Consider the following 24907-nt stretch of genomic DNA (forward strand, 5'->3'; position numbering starts at 1 on the left):
CCGTGAATAATAACAGTTTCCCTTCCTTTTCACTCCTTCTATCTATTTATCTATCTATTTATCTACCTATCTATTTATCAAATGATTGATATTCCATTTCCATTGATAGGACCTGCAGTTCAATGTCAAATGAAAGTGGTGATAGCAGTTGATCTCTCCTCTCTATTGATCTCAGGAGGAAAACTTTTAATAGTTCACCATTATATAGGATATTTGTTGTGGGTTTTTTGTAGAAACTCCTAATCAGATTGGGGGTGTTCCCTTCCATTCCTAATTTGCTAAGAGGTTTCTATTTTTATCATAAATAGGTGTTGAGTTTTATCAAATGCTTTTTCTGCATCTACCGAGGCTAGGAAAAACATTTGTTTTCCTGTTAACGTAGAGAATGCTCTAATGTTATTTGTAACTGCAAAATAAGCCACCACAAAACCTAGTGGCTTAAAATGACAACATTTATTTTGTTCATAAAGCTGCAATCTGGGAAGGACTCTCTGAGGACAACTTTGCTCTACTCAGTATCAGATACTCAGTATCAGGGGTGACTCAAAGACTGTGAGCTAGAGTTATATGAAGGTTTGCTTACTCATATGTCTACTACCCGAGCTGGGAAGAGACTATAAGCTGGGGGCTAGAATAGCTGGGGTTCCTCTTGTGTCCGTGTCTTTATGTGATATCTGTCCTTGGTATCACTAGTCTGGCCACTGAGGGGAGCTCCAACTATCAACTGCTATTTTAGAAGATACACCATATCCTATAGGTCAATACCCCAAATTCATAAGGTATTCTTTATCCACTGACTGAGCATTCAATAGAACATTCCACTCTTTTATGAAGTCAGCTGCTTCTGTGGGATGGGATACAAGGTAGGACCAGTGAATTTCAGGAGCATCAGTCCATTGACTTACTTTCCATCATCAAATAATTTTCTTGATCAGAAGCAATGTTGCATGTCCTACCACAACAGGGAATAGGCATCCAGTAAGTCCACAAGTGGTTTGGCTGGCAGAACCCTGGCCACAGGGATGGTAACTCTAAGTCCAGATAAGAATGTATTGCTGAAAAGACAAATCACTGTATCATCCAAGATGGGAAGTCAAGTGGTTGGTTGGCCTCCCTGGGATATGGACGTTGGTAGATAAAGTGCCAGCTTTCTTGTTCCAGGTAGGATATGTCTGAGGCATGTTCTACACTCACTGCCTAAGATTCCCTAAAAGATTTAGCTTCAGTTGCCCACAGAGGTAACCTGCTCACTAATGCAAGCTGTATTCATTTTCTTCCCTTCCATTTTAACGTCCATATTTCTTTAATGGTGCATTCTAGGATCACCTCTCAGATAGATTGCTAGCACTCAAATCCTTGTCTTAAGGACTGCTTCTTGGCAGGCTAAGGCAAATAGTGAGTTTTTATCCATTAATGTATTTTGTTCATTCATAGGTGTTGATGTGATCTTTTCGTGATGAATTGGGCCATAGGAGGAGGGTTTTATCACTTAAGATTTTAGCTCTGTTCCTGCCCTTCCTGTCTATTTAAGATAATAAATATTTTTTTTCACTTTTTTTTGCCATTATTGCACAAACTGAGAATTTCTGAACTGAAAATATCAGAGCCCATTCTAGTCTCAAACCCTTCTTTAAACATATGTGGAGACAGGCCTGAGTTATTGAGACCCGTGGCTAAGCCACAGGGCTAATTCTCAGTAGATCATATAGGGATTTGGTCTCCTGATAGAGCAGGTAGTCTGGGGTCTTTTCTACCGTAGTAGAAGCAGAACATTCCTAGGCATGGTCTCCTAAATGACAGGTTCAGGATCCTGCAAAAGAAACGTTTGCAATCTGATTCCATTAAATAGAAATTAGTTTGGTATAGTAGAAAGAGCTTGAGATTTGAATCAGACTGGGTTCAGAAACTGCCATTTCCTCTGATGAGAAAAGTTTGGGAAGTATACTCAGTCTTCTTCATCTGAATCAGTTTCTTTATCTGTAAAATGTGGTTGTAATACCTATGTTTAGTTTTGATTTAAGAAATTAAATGCAATGATGCATGTAAAAGTTTGGAAGATGGTTAATAAATAGATGCTGTTTTTTTAAAACAATCTTCTGTTAAATTACTTAAAGTCTCTCTTTTATCTGACATACTCTGATTTTATTCTAGTTCCTCTTTATAAGATTAAGCAACCACATGGTGAGTTTATTTGCTTTCCTTTCTCTTCAGGAAAGTTGAAATTTAATTGGGCTGTCATCAATTTTACAGAGGAATTCACCCAGTTATTTCCAGAGAATGTTCCTCTTTATTTTTGAGAGCTAAACAATTTGGTTGTTACACGGCTCATGTTGCACTCATTATAGTCCTCTCTGGTGGTAAAGGTCATTTTCGGACATTTTCCAGTGTTCACCATCCTCTGTAGATGAATATCTATGTATCTTCAAGCAACAGATATCCACAGCTGGTCCAAGGGGGAAAACATGAAATCCAGGTTGGTAAATTTACCTGTGGTCTTCTCAGAGACTAAAAGAAATTATCTGAGTGAAAGAATCAGATAGTTATTAATGGACTAGTCTTAACCCAGATAGTTATTAACAAACTAAGTCTTGGGGTTAACAAATATGCCTTTTGCAACTTATCATTTACTGCTTTTGTCGGAGATATAATGCTGGGCTGGAAAGTCCTTCACTCTGATCCCGTGCCATCAAGAAATTCTTGAAGTTGTCATGATCCTTTGTCAATTTGTAATGCTTAATCCTCTACCATATAATTTTCCATGCATGCTTTATCTGTGCTGTAAACAGCACTCTGAGAAATTTGCCTTTACTCTCTAACTAGTGTAACCTCAAAGTTGATTAATTTGGTGTCATAGATACTCAAGGCAACTTAAATATTGAGGGAATAATTGTTGTTTGGACTGTTTTTTTCTCTTTTCACAATTGTGGACTTGCATACTTTCTCTATTCCAATTAGGCTGTCAAGTGTTTAAGAAGAAATTTAACTAGAGTTCTTTTTTATCCCACCTTCCTACTGAGAATTAACACTAGTGAATGAAGACCTGACACTACTGTGAGATGGCATGGAATGTACCTCAGCATCTCACCCTGATCCCTGAAGGAAGTGTCACACACACTGTACCATTTTCTTAGTTTTCCTTGATTACTCACAGAGCAATGATGTCTACATAGAGGCAACAAGCCAACAATTCACCCCTACCCCCTACAACAGTGAGACAGTCTCTGGGTTATGATCATAAGTATCCACAGAATCTCAGAGAGCTTTCATGTCAAGCTCATATCATTCTCCCCAAGACTTGGAGCTTTATTTGCTTGACCGTTTTGGGTCCTGTCCAATACCTGGTCTACTCAATTCTGCCCCTCCCCTTAGTGACTCAAAGCTGTGGCCTTGCCAAAACTTAGTTCCTTGGTTCAGGCATCCATTTACTACTGACTTAGAACCTCCACTTCAGCCTGATTCAGGGCATCTGAGAACACTGAGCCCCACTGCTATCTCTCTGAGACTCTTCACCATGTCCCCCAAGTTGCAGGGAATTTTCCCAGCACTGTGCTTCCTTGGGGTCCTGTCTCTACTGCAATGCCCACATGTCCTGTGTGGTGAGTACAGAGGCAATTGAAAAGAGGGGAGAGTTTCAACCAAGGTATGGAGAAGAATTCTAATGACTAAGAATTAGTTAGATATCACCAAATGGCAATAATTCAGTACAATTTTGGAGAAGTACAATGAAGTATTTTGTTAAGAAATGTATGTAAATCGTTTTAGTCCCCCCAGTATAAGCTACAGTTACTTGGAAAGCAAAATATTACAAATCCTTGAGGAGCTTATCTAGCCACAAAAAAACCTTTCAATTTTTATATGAATGTATTATATTTAAATGGATACTCCTAAATTCTTAAAGAATTAATTCTTCTATAGGGTTAATTACTTTCCTATTGCATTAGTGATTGAATAGAAAACTTTTGCCATCCAAAAAGGAAAATTTTATGTTATTACAAATAATGAGTAAATTTATTAGAGTAAAATTACAAAGCATCGTATAAATTGAAAACATTATAAAAGTGTTAGGTATTTTATTGCAAATTAGGTTATAATCATCCCTAACCAATGAGCACTAAAAATGTTTGCAAGGACCCACAGTCCACACTAGAGTAGTGCTAGTTATAAATGCAGATATGAGTACTTGTTTTAGTTTATAAATGGAAATACACCAATAACAGTCACATTTCTTATTCATATGCTGCTATGACTTCTTCTTTAAAAGAAAGAATTTGTAAGACTATTTTTTAAATATATACATACATATCTCTTATACCATTTATCGGAGCATGTAATGCTCTATGACAAAATCATGCCGTAGAGAAGAGATTTCACCAACAGCTACGTCCATTTCAATGGAGACTCTGTTTTCTATTCATGTGATATTGGGTATTTTCCCCATTCTGATGATACAAGGATTACATGCCAAGCAGAGGGAATGTGGGATCCCACAAATGCCACCTTGTCATCCTTTGTCAAGACTAATTTCTAGGGCCCCAGAATGATTTCATGCTGTTCAGGCTTTATGAATTTTCTTTCTTTTTTGTTTGTTTTTTGTGTGTGTGAGGAAGATTGTCCCTGAGCTAACATTTGTGCCAATCTTCCTCTATTTTATATCTGGGATGCTGCCACAGCGTGGCTTGATGATCGATGTGTAGGTCCACACCCAGGATCTGAACCCATGAACCCCAGGCCACAAAAGCAGAGCTGCAAACTTAACCACTAAGCCACTGGGCTGGCCCCTCTGAACTTTCTTAATATCACAGAGTGACTTCGGAGTTGTTTTTCTAAGGAAAGTACAAAAGTATTTTACTTTGGAAGTTTTTACATCATAATGATGGCTATTTTAAGGGAAATTGTAAGGTTATATAAAATAATTCATATTTCCTAGGTGATTCTCCTCTCTTAGAAATTGAAATGGCTAAATGTGTTATTCTTCCGAAGCTCTACCCCACCTCGTCACTCTCATTGCCTTCCCTGAGCAACATCCCCTGGACCTTCCAGGCCTCCTCTTCCTTTATGAGGCAGTGATGGTAGATTACGTTCAACAAGTCACAGAGACTTGTCATGATTCCTTCAGGTTTCTTTGTATTTATCCCTTCCTCTTCCATTCCCTCAAAATCCCACCTTACCTCTGGTCCATGTTCAGTATAAGATATTCCCCAATCTGTCTCACTCTGGTTCTGAGCTTGCCTCTTTTTCATCCTTCAATAACAACTTTCTGCTGCCTCTAAGCCTTTGTTCAAATCATCACTCCAAGACAAAATGCCTGTCTCTATCTCATCCATCAAAGAAATTTCTATCCAAACCTTAAAATATACTTCCAGTCTCCTCTAGGAAACATCATCTTATCCTTTCTCCCTTAGTTTTCTCTTTCCTTCTTTTTCATACCTGTTTTGCTGGCATTCCTTGTCTTTAAACACATTATTAAAAACCGACTGATATTGTGGTTTTGCTATTCATGTGGTTGTGATTTATTTTCCTTACAGTGTTGCAAGAATTATGCCTCAATGTCTGCTGAACAGCCTCACTGGAATCAATTTACATAAATATTTGCTGGGTTAATTCATAAAAAGGCATTTTTTAATGATGTGTTTGATCTGTGGCTTAGAAAATTCCATTTGTGAACCCTAGGCTTGCAGACAGGGAATGTGCATTTTGGACCTACAATGGCAAGAGCAAAGACACGAAGATACTTGAGACGTGTTCCCTGCTCTCAATAGGGAAAAAATATAAATATGAATAGTATAAATTAGCTGTTAAATAATCACTAGAGAATATAGACTGAAGCCACACATAATATGGACTTTTGAGCAAGACAGATCTCAGTTGTCTCTGTCACTCAGTAGCTGCCTCACTTGGAACAAGATACTTAACCTCTCCAAGGGTCTGTTTTCTGCTATAAAAAAGTAGGGAAGATGATAATGTCTACCTCTCAGGAATGTTGTGAGGATTGAATGAGAGAATATGTGAAATGTCTAGATTACGTATACATACTATCTATAGTATACATACTATACGTATACTATGTATGGTGTACATTATGTCATAGTATACATAAATAATGTATACATAATGTGTAGATTATAGTAAGATCTTAACAAACAGTTGGATAGGATATATAATCTCTTCCTAATAACTGCTGTAGCAACTCAGAGAAATAAATGATAACTATTTGCTGGAGCAGTAAGAGACGCCTTCACAGAGCAAGTGGGACTTGAGTAGCAAACAGAGAAAGAGTAACAATCTAGGTAGGAAAGATGATATAAGCATAGGCACGGATATGGAGATGTGAGTGGCATATTTGGCTAGATGGATTAATTAGCCTACAGAAGAGAGTTCATATAAGAAAATAGTGATAGTCAAAGTTGAAAGATCCATGAGAAAGGCCAGGAGAGGGTCTTCTAAATACTCATGTGTTGTAAATGTTTTTAAACTTTTATTTCTAAAATGTATACACTTCTGAAACTTCATTACTTGGTTTCAGTCTTAATGAAGCCATAAGAAGATGGATGTTATTTGTCACTGTTTTTGAATAATTTTTAAAATTTACATGTTCATATAGGTTTAATTCAACTTCTCATTTTGGAGTCTCCTATGAAATTATTTAGTTGGAGGGAGACGACTGCGTTGGAGAACTTTAGAAAATCAAGGACAGGGAGAGCAGACTCCAACTGTCTCAGGACACTGTTTCCCCAGTTTCTCTTTGGTGATGAGATCTTCCAAAGGTGGAAATGAGATTGTCAGCCATAGGAGCCTCCGCAGGGTGATTTTGCTAGCCATTAGCCTCACTTTTTATTTTTCAGAGTAATGTTGCCAATACCAAAGCTGAAGAATGGCAAAATCACTCACCAGAGAAAAAGTGGTTCCGCTAATAGCTGTGTCTATTCCTACGGAGATGTGGTTTCATATATACGCTATGAAAAATATGTTTGAAGCCAGATGTGAAGCAGATGGTATGTGGAGTCCCAAAGCTCCAACATGTGACCAGAGTAACAGCTTATGGAATTACGTTACTTTAGAAGTTTCTTCATATCAAAGTGATGGAAGGTGTTAAAGGAAGGTTTCAAATTAGGTAAAAGAGTTTGTATACTCTGCGTGATGCTTGGAATGGATAAATTTCTTAAAAAGCACTGCCTTGGTTCCAACTTGCTCTTTTTTTCCCCATTGTTTACCACCATTCTCTTGACCTTCTGGTTTCCTTTTCTTTTCTGAGTCAGTAAAAATAGGCCACATCTAATAGATCAGCTAGACTTTTGAATTATTACCTTCTGTTTCCTGTTATTTATTCTCTTTTCTTCCTTTCCTTCTGTTCATATGCCTTAACCTGCAGTACAAGACCCACCCAAATCTATTTGAACCTGCCTTTCTGAACTTCCTTCCTTTCTTGCTTCTTTATCTCCTATACACTGGAGCATCACCATGCTAGCTACTTCTTGAGTTATTTAGTAGAATTAACAAGATACCATTCATGTACTGGATCAATGTGGTATTCTGTGGATGTCCAGATAGTCATGATATCTTCAGACTCTATTATGACAGAGGCAGGTGAGTTATCATAGCCCAGGGCTAAAACAGCAAATATATGATCTTGACCCCTCCATGTGTATGCAAACCGTTTCTGACCCTCTTTTCCAATAGAGATGGAAAAGAAGGCCTCTGATAAATCAGTTGCCTCATTTACCCAAAGACATATTAATCTGCTCTAGCAAAAATACCACATCTGATACAGTGGCTGCAATTGGGGCTAAAATGTTGAGTTTTCAGTAGTCTACTGTAAGTCTCCAGAATCCTAGTTTTTGTAGTAGACAGACTGGTGAAGTAAATGTAGTTATGATGGGGATGACCAATTCTGCATCTTAGTTCTTTAGGAGTGGCACTAATTTCTCCCTTTTCCCTTACCCCTCAGCACGTGATATTTTTTTCTAATTTACCTTCTTTGCCTCAAGGGGGAGGGGGTGGTATCAATGGCTTTTACTTGGCCTTCTTGGATACAATAGTTCCTTCCCCATAGACCAAGGACCCAATATAGATGTTGTGCCAACTACCAATTTCCTCTATTCCGATTATACTTTCAAATATAATGGAAAAGACCACCAAGTGGTCTAATAGGGGAGCCATGTTGGTTTCAGGTATCAATGTCAACTCAAGATCTATGTCCATTAATCCTTGGATTATTGTGCACCTTTTACCAGCACACAGTTAGCTGCAAACATAGACAGAGGTTCACTTGGAAGACTTGGGGACTCATTACTGTACATACTTTCCAAGGTGTTGTAGTATCTTTCTCCTGGGAACTGTCTTTTTCTTCAGTCAATGATCTCCAGGTCTGACAGCCAGCACAGGTCCAAAACTGAGCAAGGGATTGTGACTTTTTATTGGGCCAAATGCCATCAGTCTCCTGATCATCCATCCTTAATTTCTTTTGATGGTACAAATTGAGTAGTATCTTTGCCAGCTGCTCATCTATTTTCACCCCTATAAACAACGTGTTCTATTAACCATCTTCATAACTCTTAGGCACTTCCGGTTGTCTCTCTACCTTGCCACTCATTATGATGATTACATTTACTTAGCTTCTAAAGCATATGAGCACCTCTCTGATTGCTATTTCTAAGAGTGAAACTTGTTCTTTAATGGTCTTCCTATCATTAGCTCTGGCCTTTGATATTAGTGCTCCTCTTGTGGGGGAATTCCTTATGACCTTGGTAAATGTATCCTCCAGGCCTTCCCATATAACATAATTCATGATTATGTTATATGATTTTCCAGCATATATAGAAGATCCACTCCAGCATGCTCACTTCCCTGAGTCATTTAATCTTTCTTTTTATCATCTGCCATGGCAATTCCAGAATTTCAATCTCACTTACTGTGGGCCATCATGTTTTCCATGCCTCTAGGAGGCATCTTAGGACAGTACTTATAACTACTAAGTCCATCAGTATAGTATTTTATCTGACATTCTTGATGATCTGTTTTATTTAAATTTCTCAAGCAGTGTTTGTGGAACCTGACAGTGTTCTCTTTCAGAGAGGTGCTCTGCACCATGTCATGTCTATTATTTCAACATGCACGTCATCATTTTTATTCTTTCTATGAGCTCTTTTCTAAAGGATATTACAGTTCAGTAAGTATATTCTTGGTGGGGATGGATGGACCATTTTGCTTGGGAGCAATGACTCAGAGATGGTGAATTTATTTAGCATCTTTATAGTTTCTCACAGATGCACTTCTCTGCATCTAGCCTGAAATCGATGCAGTGTACCGTTGGTACAACGTAACTTTGGGCTTAATCTAGCCTTCACGCCAAAATAGTCCCTAACCAGTGTAAAGTTTAGTGCACTTGTCAAAGAAATGAAGGAAAACCTAAGTGCTTGGGGCCGGCCCAGAGGCGCAAGCGGTTAGGTGCGCGCGCTCCACTGTGGCGGCCTGGCGTTCACCAGTTCGGATCCTGGGCGCGCACACACGCACCGCTCGGCAAGCCATGCTGTGGTGGCGTCCCATATGAAGTGGGAAAGATGGGCACGGATGTTAGCCCAGGGCCAGTCTTCCTCAGCAAAAAAAGAGGAGGATTGGCAGATGTTAGCACAGGGCTGATCTTCCTCCCAAAAAAAAAACCTAAGTGCTTGTGATTTCTTTTGTACTACCTACAGTTCCTCAGCCTGAGGCTTACAAGAGGGCAGCACAGATCTTGGGTTTGGCTAAGTGATCCTATGGGCAAAGAAGATGAAAGGACAGAATGAAACCTCCTACAAACCACGCAGATTCTGGGATGTGTTATTTTTTATAGTCTCAAGCTCACACTCTCTCACTTTTATGTCTCACCAACAAGGTTGCTATTTTCCTCCTATCATTGCCCATGGACATCCTACCTACACAAATACAGTCATACACTTGATTCAGAAAGGAGGTTACGTATGAATGTGACAAAGGATACACTCTGGTTGGACAGACCTGATTCTCGTGCAGTTCTTTATGCTGGACACCTGAATCCCCTCAATGTAAAGGTAACCCCAGATCCCTTTTCAGCTCATGACTAAGCAGGTGGAACTGTCATGAAGGGATTGAGAGTCAAGTTTCTTCTCTGCCAGAGGAAACATGAAAACATTTGATTTGATTAGATTTATTTTGAATAATTACCATAGTCAGATGGTGCTCAATACAAATAATACAAAAGGCATACAGAAGCAGTCATCTCTCTCTTACTTCTTTCTCTCAGGCACAAAATTCAGCCTTCTTGAGGCATCCCCTATTCCCACTTTCTTATATATATTTCCAGAAATATTCTACAGGTGGTACAATTTATGTGATGGTAGCTGTGGCCTGTAGCAAAATTTTCATGGATACTTGTTCTAGCATGAATGTAGGCTCTCATGGGCTAATTCCAAACACCATGAAATGACAGATATTTCCATGGGATCCTTGTGCCCGGCACCACCTGCCCATGATGTGGGCATGTGGTGGGGGACTCCCGGTTTGCCAATCTGTTACAGGGACAGGAGGAGTCAAGATCGGGTCCCAGTTTTATGTGCACACAGGCTCAGTATCACTTTGCCATCAACACCTCCAGGGATTATTTGCCACCATTGTCTCCATTGCACACAGGAGGATAATAGGCAAGAGGGAAGATTTCATACCTAGTGTCTTGCCGGAATCAAGATACGAGAGATAGCTGCTTTGATAGCTGAGAATCTGGGGTCACACGCCTTTTTTATATCCTGTCATGTTATTTAAAAATGTTATAACCTTGGGCAAGTTTCTTTCTTTTTTTTTTTTTTTTGTGAGGAAGATCAGCCCTGAGCTAACATCCATGCTAATCCTCCTCTTTTTGCTGAGGAAGACAGGCTCTGAGCTAACATCTATTGCCAATCCTCTTCCTTTTTTTTTCCCCCCCAAAGCCCTAGTAGATAGTTGTATGTCATAGCTGCACATCCTTCTAGTTGCTGTACGTGGGACGCAGCCTCTGCATGGCTGGAGAAACGGTGCGTGGGTGCGCGCCCAGGATCCGAACCGGAGCCACCAGCAGCAGAGCACGCGCACTTAATCGCTAAGCCACGGGGCCGGCCCTTGGGCAAGCTTCTTAACCTTTCTGTATCTCATTTTCTCCTAGATTTCTCCTAGATAAAATGGAAATAATAACAGTGCTCATTTCATAGAGCTGAGTTGGAGTTAAATGAGGTAATCACATAAAGTACTAGCCCGAAGTCTGATACATAGCCAATGCTTAATACATACGTTAATGGATATTATTTTAATCATCAAAATGAAAGAAAAGATAAAACAGCAGCACTTAAATATAGTTAATTTTTATTACCATAGACTCATATCTTTCTTTTTAGATTTACAGATTGCTTAAAACTGTCTCCGTTGTAGCTGTGTCTGAAACCAGAGATAGAAAATGGAAAGCTGTCTGTGGATAAGGACGAATATGTTGAACCTGAAAATGTCATCATCTAGTGTGACTCTGGCTATAGTATGGTTGGCCCCCAAAGTATCACTTGCTCGGAGAACAGAACCTGGTATCCCAAGGTGCCCAGGTGTGAGTAGATGAGTGGCACAATCCAAAGAAGTTCCTGTGCTATCGAACCCTAAAAAACCCCCGTGCCACCCACAGAGCACTGTCCTAACCAGCAATGATGAGATCTGACTTGTCAGGATTAATTTCTCAGTTAGTCAATGGAACTCTTTTTTTTTTTTTGCCTTGAAGAAATCTGATAAGTTATGAGTGGCAAGTTTCTCTGCTCTCACTTGACAGCAGAAAAAAATGAGCCCCTTAGGGAGAAGAGGGTCTCATAGGCTTCTAACATTAAATTTTCTAGGCTGTATAATATAGTGTTGTTCCTTTTTTGGAGAAGAAATAGCCCGTCCCAATGGAGGCCTTCTGGGAAGCTGTCTCAGAACAGATCTACATCCCTCTGGGAAAGACTATGATAGGGCCCAAAGTGTATTCTGGTTTTCCTGCTCACCCGCCAGTCCTGGGGTTGGTCTTGGACCTGATCCTGTAGTCGTGCCATTGTCAGGATGTACCCTCCTCGGGAGGTGGAGAGAAGCCTCTCAAGCACATTTACCACCCATATCACTTTTAGGAGGTCCCTGAAGTCTGTGAGCAAGTGCTAGCAGGAAGAAAACCTGGAGGATGTGAAAATGGCCCTGGAAGAGTATAAGCTTCTCTGGAGATTCAACTACTAGAACTAGGAACAGACAAAGGAAATCCCCTCTGGAGTCATCAGTGTAATTTCTCCCAAACGAGGCAGAAAAAGGCGCCTTGCTGCTTTCAATTCAATATGGATCACATTAGTTTATCAACTTTACCATCTCTTTGGTACCAAAATTCACTGTAATAAATATTCACATATCAAAACTATTTGTCTCCATGCTCGGTTAGGACCCCATCAAAAAGTTCCTAAACAAACTCATTACATTAATACTTTTATTTTACTGCGGAGACCTTGAAAATGTACGTTTGCATAATCACCCCTGTATATTTCCCTTGAATACCTTTATTCCAGAGCTATACATGTCCGAATCACTCATGTCCTTAAAACCTCAGATTAAATGTCAACACCCCCAAAAAGCCTTGTCCATTCTCCCCCATCTGAAGGGAGTCATGCCCTTTTCTAAACCCCCATGCCCCGCTGCTTGGCATCTGGCTCACTAATACTACTTCTTCACTTTTGCCTTACACAGCGGGGACTTATGTTTGTGTCTGACCTCCTTATTCCACCCTCAGAGAACAAATTCTGAAAGACTGATGTGTGAAGCCCACGCGGCAGCCACCTGTGTATTTCCAAGTCCTCCATCTGATTTGGTCCTCATTGTCCTTGATAGAAAAGTAAAATGGCTTGAGCAACTATCCCACACACACGAGGAGAAACCCCACATCAATCAGTTTTATATCTCGGGGTACTTGGAGGCTTTTATTCCTTCCACTCACCACTTCCTCCAACTTTGCATCCTCTGAAATCTCTTTCTCACTCATATTTCAGCTCTGCTGGTTTTCTCATCTTTCCCTAGAACACAGAACCGTATGGGGAACAATGACCTCTTTTGGTTAATTTCTCCAAACATACTCAGAAGAGGAAATAGCATGTTGCAGGCTTTCACTGAACTTTAAAGATAACAGAGGGGCTTGAACTATAAGAGAAACCTACTTAACATGGAAAGTACATATCCATGTTCTTGAAAGCCATTACCTGCTTCTGCTGCTAGGAATTCTTTTGGTTGATATTTATTTTGGTTTCCCCTAGACAAAGGATTTGTGGGTAACTAGTTTCCTTGGTTGGTGGGCCCAGAAAGCATAGTGAGCAAGAGGATGGTAAGACGGGGAAGGGAGGTCAGCCTAAGGAGGGAGCATTATTGAGGGGATTATTGTCATTACTAACAGGAGCTCAATTATGCTGACTACCCTCTGAAAGTGTGTGCAACACACCTTTGATTTATCCTCCTGAGGATGAGGACCTGGGATATTTATCCACCAACTCCCTTTCCTCACTGGTAGAGGCTTACTCCGGTGGCATTGACTCCCAAGACATCTCACAGTTTCTGCTGATCAGCTGAGCAGGTTTCTGAGCACAAGGACCCTGGCAACTGGTGACATATGGGGCTGCTTGCAGTAACCTCCAGGGTAGGGACATGAGTGGAGCACAGATGGCCTTTTCTACAGTTGCCTTTTCTCTGTGACTCTCTGTTGACACCTGTTCTAGTCTACCAGTCTCTCTCTCTACTCAAATATCTCATTTTCCCTTATCAGACCCCTGCATCATTTGCTTTTAGTTTGCTATAACACAATTCCCTTCACTTTCTTAGAGTGAGTCATTTAGCTTTCCATCTCCCATTGGACTTTGTGCCCATAGTGATATCTCTTGTTATTTGCATCCTCACAAATCAAATATTTGCTAGACTTACCTGCAAAACAGCTTAATTAAAATTTACAATAAGTCAAAAATCCATTATAACAAATATCAAGTTTCTCTTTTTGGTTCAGGGCATGAGGATGTAGTCTGAGCACTTGGGGTACCTCAGACATTTTCTCAATAGGATCACCTCTCTGTTCACATTGTTGAAATGCCTTGTGCATTATACATAGCATTTCTCTACTTTATTCACTGAAAATATGATCTATGAAAGTGGAAAAGACTATTAAGAGTGTAAGTGAGACTAAGAGATCTAGAAAAGCCTCATTGGAAGAATTTATAAGAGAGGAACTCATTCAATCTGCTGCTCAAGATGATTGGTCAAAGAAGAAGGAAAGGACCCTGAATAATTTTATACCAAATACCAAAAATAAATTTTAGAACATACAGAAAAATAATTGCCAAGTCATAAGGTGGGCAGATGTATCACATTAAAAACAAAAAACAAAAAAACGGAATTGCCAGCATAGTCTCATGTTAGCAGGAGCTGTATAACTGTAAGCAAAGGAAACCCAAACAGATGTTCAATCTATGTCTGTGGCTTCCTGTAGTGGTTCCCTATGTACTTCCAAGGTCTGCATGGTCTGGAAGAGAGGGTGTTGACCAGTTCCTTGGGGTTAGATACGGAAAACATTCTGGTACTTACTGTTTCACTCACTTGCTCTCACTGATTCTCACTCACCTTCTCCCACCGTCAAGAGAAACTACAGCACCACCTCCATCTCCCTCCTCTTGCCACCAAGCCTCCCTCAGAAAAGTCTTCAATCATTAAGTAATAATTTTTGATTATTACTTCCTTGTTTATTTTCTTTGTCAAGTCCAATTTGAATTAATTTTCTATCTTAAACAAGGTATTCAACTGTTCATTTACATTAGATAAATTTTTTTTTGAAGAGTAGAATGAAAACCTAATTTGTATTTGGTATTGTATCATATCATTGCATTCTCCACACAAAAACCCATTTGTGAGTTCATTGTGTGTTAGATAATTAGATAACTGATATCTTAAGGGTGTTATATATTCATAAATACTTGGTGGATTGTTATATAGGTGCTCAAAAATGTTTTTATGAATATTTGAGAAATTGAGTGGGGCGGTGAGACAGGGAAGGGAAGGCAGACAATAAGATGTGTATTGTCAAGCCACCTACCTCTGTGGGTGAGTGGAACGTAAACCCATGGGGAAACTATAAAGGGGTGTCAGACACATACCTGAGAGTTTTCCCATTCAAAGGGCAAGGGAGCTGGGATATTGGTATAATAACTTCCATCACTCATGGACATTAAGGTCTGCTTCTGGGAAGTGTTAATTACTTGGTATTTTTGACCTGCTGTGCAAGTCATCAGAGTAGCCTTCAATGGCTCTGTAAAAAGCTTGGGCGAACAAAGCAGATACTGGCTTTTGGAAATTGTCTAGGGTGTTCTGTAGTGGTAGGGCCCTGGTGATCTTGACAGGAATTTGACAGTGTCTGCCATACACTTCAACATGAGTGGATGCTCTCATGTCTGTATACTCACCTTCCTGCTCTGTCTTTACTTCTTGGACTCATGTTCTCCTCTTTCTTGATTTATTTCCTCATTTTACTGGAATACATCCTCAAGGAACTACCTATGAAATGATGCATAGAAAGTAAAATATTGAGCTCCTGTATATTTGAAACTGTCTTTATCTGAATACTTGATTCATAATTCAGCTGAATGTAGAAAACTGAATTACAAATAATTTTCTTTTAGAATTTTTAAAGAATATCTTCGAATGATAGTTTCCCCTACTGTAATTGAGAAGTCAGAAGCAATTTTTATTACTGGTCATATAGGATTTTTTCTTTATCTCCATTCTTCTACATGGAAACTCATATTCCTTTTTTCTGAGAAATTTTCTCAGAAAATTTTTATAGTATCTTCAGTAATTTTCTCTTCTTTGAAGAGAAAAAGAAAAATCATTTTTCTTTATGGATATCTTACTGGTCAGATATTGGACTTCTTTATTAATCCTGTAATTTTCTTAAATTTTTTCTTCTCTTTCCTACACCATCATCTCTGTCTCACCCTTCCCCCACATTCTTTGGGGATATTTCATTGACTTTGTATTTTAACTATTTTATTAATTTTATAAAATGTTCCCATCATTTAAAAAAATTGTTCTATTCTTTGTGGATATAATGACTACTCCCATATCTCCAGAGGATATTAATAATAGTTTATTTGGATGTTCTATTCTCTGTAAACTTCTGTTGATGATGATTCTAGATTACATGTTCATTTTTAAGGGTGAGACCCACATAAGCTGTGGGTCTTATGGGGAGATCAGACAGTGAGCTATTTTTTTCTTATTGGGAGCTATAGCAGAGGCTGCTAATTGTTTCCAGTACCCATTTTCCCCTACCTGCTTTAAGTAATAGAAAATACCCTCAGACCTTTAAATATCAGCAGGGCACATGGCTCCTCAGCTAGAGTCTCCCGTGGAGCAACCTCCCAATGGCTGCAACTTCTGAGTCACTTTCTTAAAAAGGAAATTGCTTACCTTCCACTTCCTCTTTCCATCTATGAGGGTTGAGATGCTGACAGGTTGCTGGTGAGCTAGCTTCCACCGTGCTGATGAGGACAATACCCTAGGGGATGTTGGAGCAACAAAGAGGAAGGGACCTGATCCCTGGATGACCTCATTTGACAGAGCTGCTGACCAACCTGAATACACTTCCACCCCTGGACTGTTGCATGAAAGAGATATAAACTTGACCTTCATTTCAACAGCTTAACTTATACCCTAACAAATTCAGAGGAATCCCCAAATATCAGTGTTTACTGGTGTCCTCTCTGTTGTTCTCCAGTTCCTTCCAAGAAGGGTCCTTCAGTCTCCTGCCTGCTTCCTTATTAACTTGAATTTTTACTAAGCAAGATGGGGAAATTACTGCCTTTCTCCTTGTCCCTAAGCCCTCAGACTATTTCCACTGAAACATCACTTTTGCACTGTCACCATTGAGAGCGTTTACTTTCCTTCTTGAAATGATTGCTACCACCCCTAGAAAGTAGAGCGGTTATATTCGTCTCCTTGTTTTATGTGGAAGGTTTTCCCTTCCTCTAAGACAAGTTCATCTTTGTACTTCCCTCGGAGATCTGCCCATAGTATGTGTTGAATAATTATATCATGAATAAAGAGTGTATGGAGTTACATGAGACACCTATCTGGTGCTAATATAACCCAACGAAAGATCAATTAAAATTTTCTGCTGGTAAATATTGTTCTCTGACTACAGGGAAACAAACTATGAGTATGCAATTCGTTCTCTTTCCAGGTTTAATGAGAGAGCCTGGGGAGGAGGAAGCTGGTGAATCAAAGACTTTCAGATGAAAAATTATCTATGAATAGAGACTACAGATTGAGGTGCCACTTTGTAGTGAGGGAAGCAAAGAGTCAGAAAAGGAACACGGTTTTCCAAAAATTCTTCTGATCCACAAACAGTCCTGTGAATAGCTCCTAATCCTGCATTCCCATCAGTTTTAGCAAATTATCAACTTTCTGATACTGATATTTTTAGCTTTAAAGACAAGATGAATTATCACTCATAATGAATATTTATACATAACAAATGATGTATATTTATACAACTAAAATTTTTTCTTGCTAAAGAGTTTTCTTAAGTTTTTCTTTCTTTCATGTTTAGCTCAGTACCCAGTATAAACTTAATAATTTCAAAAAAAATTTTAGAATATATCAGTTTATAGTAGATATGCATAATTTAAACTTGCCAAAATAAAAGTGAAAAATCAAAATCATATAAGAAATAGAAGCAAATTTACTAAAATTTAATTTATATAATAATTTCGATTGAGCTTATTTTCAGTCAAACTAAAATGGAAATATAATGGATCAAAGATTTCCATTGTCTGGTAAAAAGAAACTTATTCGTTCTAAAGGATAGGCTTTTTTTGTCTGTTATGCAACTAGAAAATAAATTTAATGCAGGGGTTATTTTACAAGGAACAGTGAATAATATGATAGATAATGCCTTCAACCTCAGTTCATGAATTTTTCAAAAAGCCAACTGCATCATTGCTTTATAAAACTGAAAGGATATAGGAAAACATGAGTCAGCATCGACACTTTTGCAAGGAGTTAAGCCACTGAGGTCCAGGCACATAGGTGCTAGAGATCTAATCTTATAACAAAGATTAGACCCTGGAATACACAAAGGAATAAATGAATAGCATCTCTCTTAAACTAGTAGTTCCCAGATTGGCTAGTTTTACATTTATGTCTATGATCCATTTTGAGTTAATTTTTTCATATGGTGAAGGTAAGAATCAAGGTTAATTTTTTATGCATATGGACGTCCAATTGTTCCAGTACCATTTGTTAAAAAGACTACCCATTCTCCACGGAATTACCTTGGCACCTTTGTCCACAATCAATTAACCATATATATGTTAGTGTATTTCTGGACTCTATTTTTTTCTATTGATCTATAAATCCATTGCTATACCAATACCACAATATGTTGATCATTGTGGTTTTAATTATTTTTTATTTACTTTTTTTCCCCCAAAGCCCCAGTAGATAGTTGTATGTCATAGCTGCACATCCTTCTAGTTGCTGTATGTGGGACGCAGCCTCAGCATGGCTGGAGAAGCGGTGCGTCGGTGCGCGCCCGGGATCCGAACCCGGGCCGCCAGCAGCGGAGCGCACGCACTTAACTGTCAAGCCACAGGGCCGGCCCTGTAGTTTTATAGTAAGTCTTGAAATCAAGAAGTACAAGTCTTTTAACTTTTCGTTCTTTTGCAAAATTGTTTTGGCTATTTTAGGTCCTTGGCTTATCCATGTACATTTTAGAAATAGCTCATCAATTTCTACAAAACATCCAATTTGGATTGGAAAGTTTTAAAACTTGAGATCAATTTGAGGAGAACTGAAATCTTAATAATGTTGAGTCTTCCAATCCATAAACACGGTATATCACTCCATTACATAGGTTTTTTTTGTTTTCTTTGATAAATGTTTTGGAGCTTTCAGCTGCCATGTACCATATAGAGCTTGTGTCATTTTTTAAACTTTTTATTTGGAAATCAGTATAGATTTACAGAAAGTTGAAAAGATAGTACAGAGAGGTTCCATGTACCCTTCACCCAGTTTTTCCCAATGGTTATATCTTAGAGAACTATAATAATATCAATAATATCAGGAAATTGACTAGTTCAATGTCTGTATAGTTCTATGCTATTTTATCACAGTGTAGACTGATGAAACAACCACAGCAATCAAGATACAGAATTATTTCATCACCACAAAGATCCTCCCTGAACTACCCTTTTGATATTCACATTCACCCCTCTCCCCTGGCCTACCATCTCTAATACTGGTAACTACTAATCTGTTCTCCATCTCTATCATTTTGTCGCTTTGACAATGTTTTACAAACGGAACCATACAGTACAGAATCTTTTGAAAATGGCTTTTGTCACCCAGCATATTGCCCTTGAGATGGAGGTACTTTTTAAATTTAAATTTCCAATGTTTCTTTGCTAGTATATACAAATACAATTGATTTTTATATCTTCACCATGTATATTGTGATCTCATTAAATTCTATCATTAGTACTAGTAAGTTTTCTGTAAATTCCTTGGAATTTACCAAATAAATGATCATGTTGTCTACAAATAAACACAGTTTTGTTTCTACCTTTCCAAACTGTACACCTTCATTTGCTTCTCTTACTGAATAGGAATGATGAGAGTAGATAGTCTTGCTTTGATTTCTAATCTTAGGGGAAAAGCATTCAGTGTTTCATCATTGAATGATATTATTTGCAGGGTTTCTTTACAGAGGTTTTCTTACTGTGATAGCTCTCATTCCAAAAGCCAGAAAACTAGTGTGAGGATTCTACAAACTGCTATACACTTGAGAACCACAGAAATGATCACCAGGTGGGTCTATAAACCCAGTGGATCACTGTGAGATAGGAATCCTTTTATTGCCTGGCCCCTGTATCTCCTATTTTAAATGGACTCATGGTGACACTTTCCGTTTCCAGGTGTCAGAGACAGCTCAGATCCAACAGGCCTCTAAAGATTCTAGTGCACAATTACTTAAGTAAATTACTGAAGTTTCCTTTGGGGAAGGACTGAAGAATTACTACCATATATACTTGCTGTGCTGTTGTATGATCCTTGCTCATAGGGATCTGTCCTCACTTTCAGTCTGAGAACTGGTGAGAAAATTACCAGGGGGAAAACAAGGTAATTGGTCAACAGATCATGACTTTCTATTGAAGTGGCTTACCTCAGTCTTTGGATCATTCGTTCTTGATCTCTTTTGATTATATATCAAACAATACCCATGTTGGCTGACCTTTATGTTAAGAAACACCATATTCTATTAAACCTCTTCATAGATTCCTACAGGTCAGGAGGTCCTCTCCCAATGTGCATCCCAACACTGCTGCCCTAAATGCCTCACTCTTAAGGAGGCACTCACTCTCAGGTCAGCACTTGCACAACCCTGAAAATAAGCGCCTTCTTTAATTTTGCATTCTAGTCGCATGTCTTCCATCACCCTAGTCCTGGCCCTCCAGTATTTTTCACCCAAACTGCTTCTGAAGGTGCTGCCGCTTAGCCCTGCTGTCCTGGAATTCTGTAATCCCCACTGCTACTAGGCAGCCACGTTCGATAATAGCATCTCTTATCATAAGATGCAGCCTACAGAGAACCAGCCACGATCCAGTTTCTCTATACTGTTGCTCCCTGTCCTTATTCCTTATTGCCCTGGTAAACGGTACACCCTCAGGGTTCTCGTAAAGAAAACAGCTGGTAGGTTTTCTGGTTTTATAAAAATACATCTTTTTAGCATGTCTGCTTCTTTCAGCCTTTGATCACTCCCTACTTAGTCTGCCATGGCAGTTCTAGTATCTCTATACCATTTAATATTGACCTTTATTTTTCTTAAGCTTCCAGAAGCATATAAGAACTGACTCCCAGGGCACTTGCCAGAGTTAAATCCTGTGTTACAGGTGAGTGTCCCCATCCTGACAAACTCCCCCTTATCTAGCTTTAGGATCCCCTCCTAGGCATACTCTCCCAACTCCTAACACATGCTAGCTAGGTCCCAGAGATCCTGCATACGATTCCTCTCCTTTCTCTTCTCTTAACAGGCGCAGCATGTCCTTAGTCAGTTCATGCTGAGATTTGACTCCAGCTATTGGTCTGATGCCTAGAGGGGAGGTGGAGGCAGATCTTGAGGCGAGAAATTATGGCCTTGTAAGACACCTGCTGCATTTGATCCCCTTGCATGGTTTTCAAGCAACAGGGGTACTATCTTATAACAAAGCGAAGTGAGCCCATTACACAGGCTCTTTGGGTTTAGGGGCATCTGGAGCTCAAGGCTCTGTAGTGCATCTCCCCAGATATCCTCATGCCAAGTCTAAAGGCACTACTTCTTCCATAAAGGCCCTGACTTAGTAGGAGACTTGCCAGGGCTAAGAATTCATCCTTTATTGAAGTTCTGCTATTCTTTTATGATTATATCCTGAGCTTGATTCTTAGCATGATCAGCCTCCTAGCTACCTGAGATACGAGTTTCTTTAAAAACTAAGAAGGAGGGGCTGGCCCTGTGGTGTAGGGGTTAAGCTCACGTGCTCCGCTTCGGTGGGCCGGGTTCGTGGGTTCGTGGACCTACACCACTCGTCAGCCATGCTGTGGCGACAACCCACATAAAAATTAGAGGAAGATTGGCACAGATGTTAGCTCAGGCCTAATCTTCCTTAAGCAAAAAAAGAGGAAGATTCGCAACAGAGTTAGCTCAAGGTGAATCCTCCTAACAACAACAACGACAAAACTAAGAAGGAGGACTTTGGATTTGAATTGCGGTTGATTGCCTTCAGCTTTCGTTTTCAGCTAAGGGGCACTGAGCTTGCATCAACACTACTCAGCCACCAATTTCACAATCCTTATTACTGCTATTTCCACTGCACCTCTCAAATTTCAGAAGTATTGCACAAGCCAACGCATCTCCTTCCGTCTACATCCCATGACAGTTTATCAGATGAAATTGTTCATAGTTGCAATGCTACAGCAAGCCAGGACTATCAATACTATACCTATCACCAGTGATGGAGTCTTGATTGCCAATTGGCTAGTGGGTGACCCAATTCTAGAATTTTGTTCTTAGAGTTTGTTTTCTGAGTCCACTTGTGGTATAAACTGTCTTCAGTCAGTTTCTCCAGAAGGAATTCAGAAGCTTGTGAATTTTTGAGGGTGTGCTTTTCATGGAAAACAACAACAACTATCAGGGAATGAAGCAGCAGGATAGGGAGGGAAAGGAGCTGAACAAGGATGTTTTCTCAGGTTAAATGTACAGCTGATCCATGGTGGGTTCTAGAGTGTAAATTGCACCGCAGAGTTGTCCAGACTTGAGACAAGGAATCAGGGCGTTTGCACCCCAATATCAGTTGTGCTTTGGTTGCTCCTGGGAGGTGTGGTATAATGTCTAAGGCACATCAGGATGAGGTGGCCCCTATCATCCCAGCACATTCTCTGGAGAAGGTGACAGGTCTAAGCCATTAACTGCAGCACCAGCAGCATTTGGAGAGTGGGCATACTGTTGAGTAAAGGCCAGTAGTGTTGATTTACTCCCAAATGGTTCGCTCAGTGTCCTGACAGGAAACCATGATGGCCAAAAAGTAGACATTCTTTCAGTATAAAGAAAAAGCTTGGATTTTAGAATCAGTCTTGGGTTCAGAATTTGGCATAGCCGCTAATTATCTGAAAGGTTTGGGGGCAGTTTACTCAATCTATCTGAACCTGGTTCTTCATCAATATAATGAGAAAGATAAAAGCCATGTCACAGAGTTTTTTTGAGGATTAGTTATGAAAATTTACATAAAGTTCTGGTATACTACATGCTTAAAGAGGAAAAGTTTTACGAAACTTTCCAGTTAATCATTTAAATTACTTCTCTTTATTGTGGTTCCTCTTTCTAAAGGAAGCAACCATTTACAGGATTTATTTGTTTTCTCTTCTCTCTAAGAAGCTGAAATTTAATTGTGCTTTCCTCAATATTCCAAAGAATTTTCCTCAGTTATATTTGTTGATTCTTCCCATTTATATTTGAGAGAGAAGCATTTTGGCTATTGGTGGTATGGAGCCATCATTCCAGCTCAGCTGAGTAGCGAAGATCACTTTAGGAGAATTTCAAGAGCTTACTCTTTTGTTGCACAGCTATCTTTCTCTCTTCCAGGAACAGATATCCATAGTTGGTGGGCAAAATGTAGAATCCAGGTTAGTAATTTCATCTGTGCCACTTAAGGAGACTAAATTTAGGAAATGATGTGGATGAATAGCCAGGCAGTCCCAGGTGGTTAAGGAAAACTTAGTCTTGGGGTTAATTCATAAAGAATAACAAATGTCTTTCCATCCACTTGTCTTTTAGTGCTTAGAGACATAATGCTGGGCTTCACCCAGAACCAGCATCATTCAGATACTCTGAAAGGCATAATAAATCTTCCTTTCTTCTTAATTCATCCTCCTCAACCATTTAACTTTCAGTGCATGCTTTTTCTGGGCTGCAAACACATTCTGGAATAGTTTCCACACTAGAATAGTTTCATAGAGTGAATCATTTGGTGTTTTATGTACATCAGAAAACCCAGGAATTAGGAAAAAGTTCCCACTGAAGTATTGTAAGAATAATTATTGTTTGGACTGGATTCTTGAGTATTTTCACACTTAGAGACTTGTATTACTCTGTTCTGGCTAGACTGTGGGCTACCTAGAAAGAAGTTTAATTTTCTAGATTTAAAAAAAAAAAACGCTCTTCTATGGACAGTCCATACTCCTGATTAAAGAAACCACTTCCTGAACAGGCACTGCTTCTCAGACAATTTATTTTCTCTCATGCTCTGACTTCCACTTCCTGTAGAGCTCAACACATACCCCGTGCATCATGAGCTGCAGCCCCTGTGCCTTTTGCTCTTGTTTACTCAGAGAGGAATCATGTGTACATCCAGAAAGGAAGTCATCACATGCACCATCTGAACAGCAAGGAAGTCTTGAGGTTACAACAGCAAATATACACAGAAACCCAGAGGGCTCTTACATCAAGCCCCAGACTCTTCTCCCCTAAGAAGGGAGCCTCATCAGCTTGCCTCTGTCAGAGCTGTGCTCAGCTCCTGGTCTTCTAGTCACGTGCCCTGCCACTCTCCTTTAGTAACACATAGCTGGGACTTTGGCAAGGCTGAGATCCTTGGCTTAGGCACATTTCAACTGTTACTTAGAGAACTTTTCTTCATCTTGATTCAAGGTGTCTGAGAAGGCTGAACCCCAGTGAGGCATCTCAGAGACTCTGTGCCGTGGTCCCCAAGTTGCAGAGCATTTTCCCAGCACTGTACCTCTTTGGAGTCTTGACCCTACTGCTTGTGCCCTTCTGGCCTGTGTGGTCAGTACAGTGGTTATGGAGAAAAGGGGGTAGTTTCTCCAAGATATGGAAAAAAATACCCAATTAAGAATTAATCAAATATAGTCAAATGGTGGTAACCCATAACTTTTCTAAGAGAGTACGATGAACTATCTTATTAATAAAAACAAAGAATCTTAAAATAGAAAAGAAATTGTTCTAGATAGAGGCTGTTATTATGTCTAGAACAACAATGTGTTGCTATGCAAAAATCCTTGTGAGGCTGCTTTAACAAGGAATAATCTTTAATTTTCAAATCAATTTCTCATATTCAAATGCTCCAGAATGTTTAAAACATGTTTATTTTCCACAGGGGTTAATTACGCTGTCTACAGTCTTAGTTACTGATTGATTAGAAAGAAAAATTTCCATCCATAAAGCAAAAATATTGTCTGTTATGACAATACTGAGTAAATTTTCTAGAGTAAAATGTAGGGCACTTTGAAAACTGTAAGCCATTAAATAAATGTAAGGCATTGTTATGTAGGGAACAAACATTGAAATGTAGGG

At 39.4% G+C, this 24907-nt stretch overlaps 1 long non-coding RNA gene across 1 annotated transcript in view; it reads right to left on the bottom strand.

Moving 5' to 3' along the window:
* Positions 1 to 24907, bottom strand: part of LOC131404733 (uncharacterized) — an 84671-nt gene that overhangs the window by 37151 nt on the left and 22613 nt on the right. Inside the window, exon 2 of the long non-coding RNA XR_009219840.1 lies at positions 15471 to 15561. This is a non-coding gene — a long non-coding RNA (uncharacterized LOC131404733). The remainder of the gene's footprint in view (positions 1 to 15470; positions 15562 to 24907) is intronic.

The sequence above is a fragment of the Diceros bicornis genome, chromosome 4, assembly GCF_020826845.1.
Source record: "Diceros bicornis minor isolate mBicDic1 chromosome 4, mDicBic1.mat.cur, whole genome shotgun sequence".
In the NCBI taxonomy this organism is placed as follows: domain Eukaryota; kingdom Metazoa; phylum Chordata; class Mammalia; order Perissodactyla; family Rhinocerotidae; genus Diceros; species Diceros bicornis.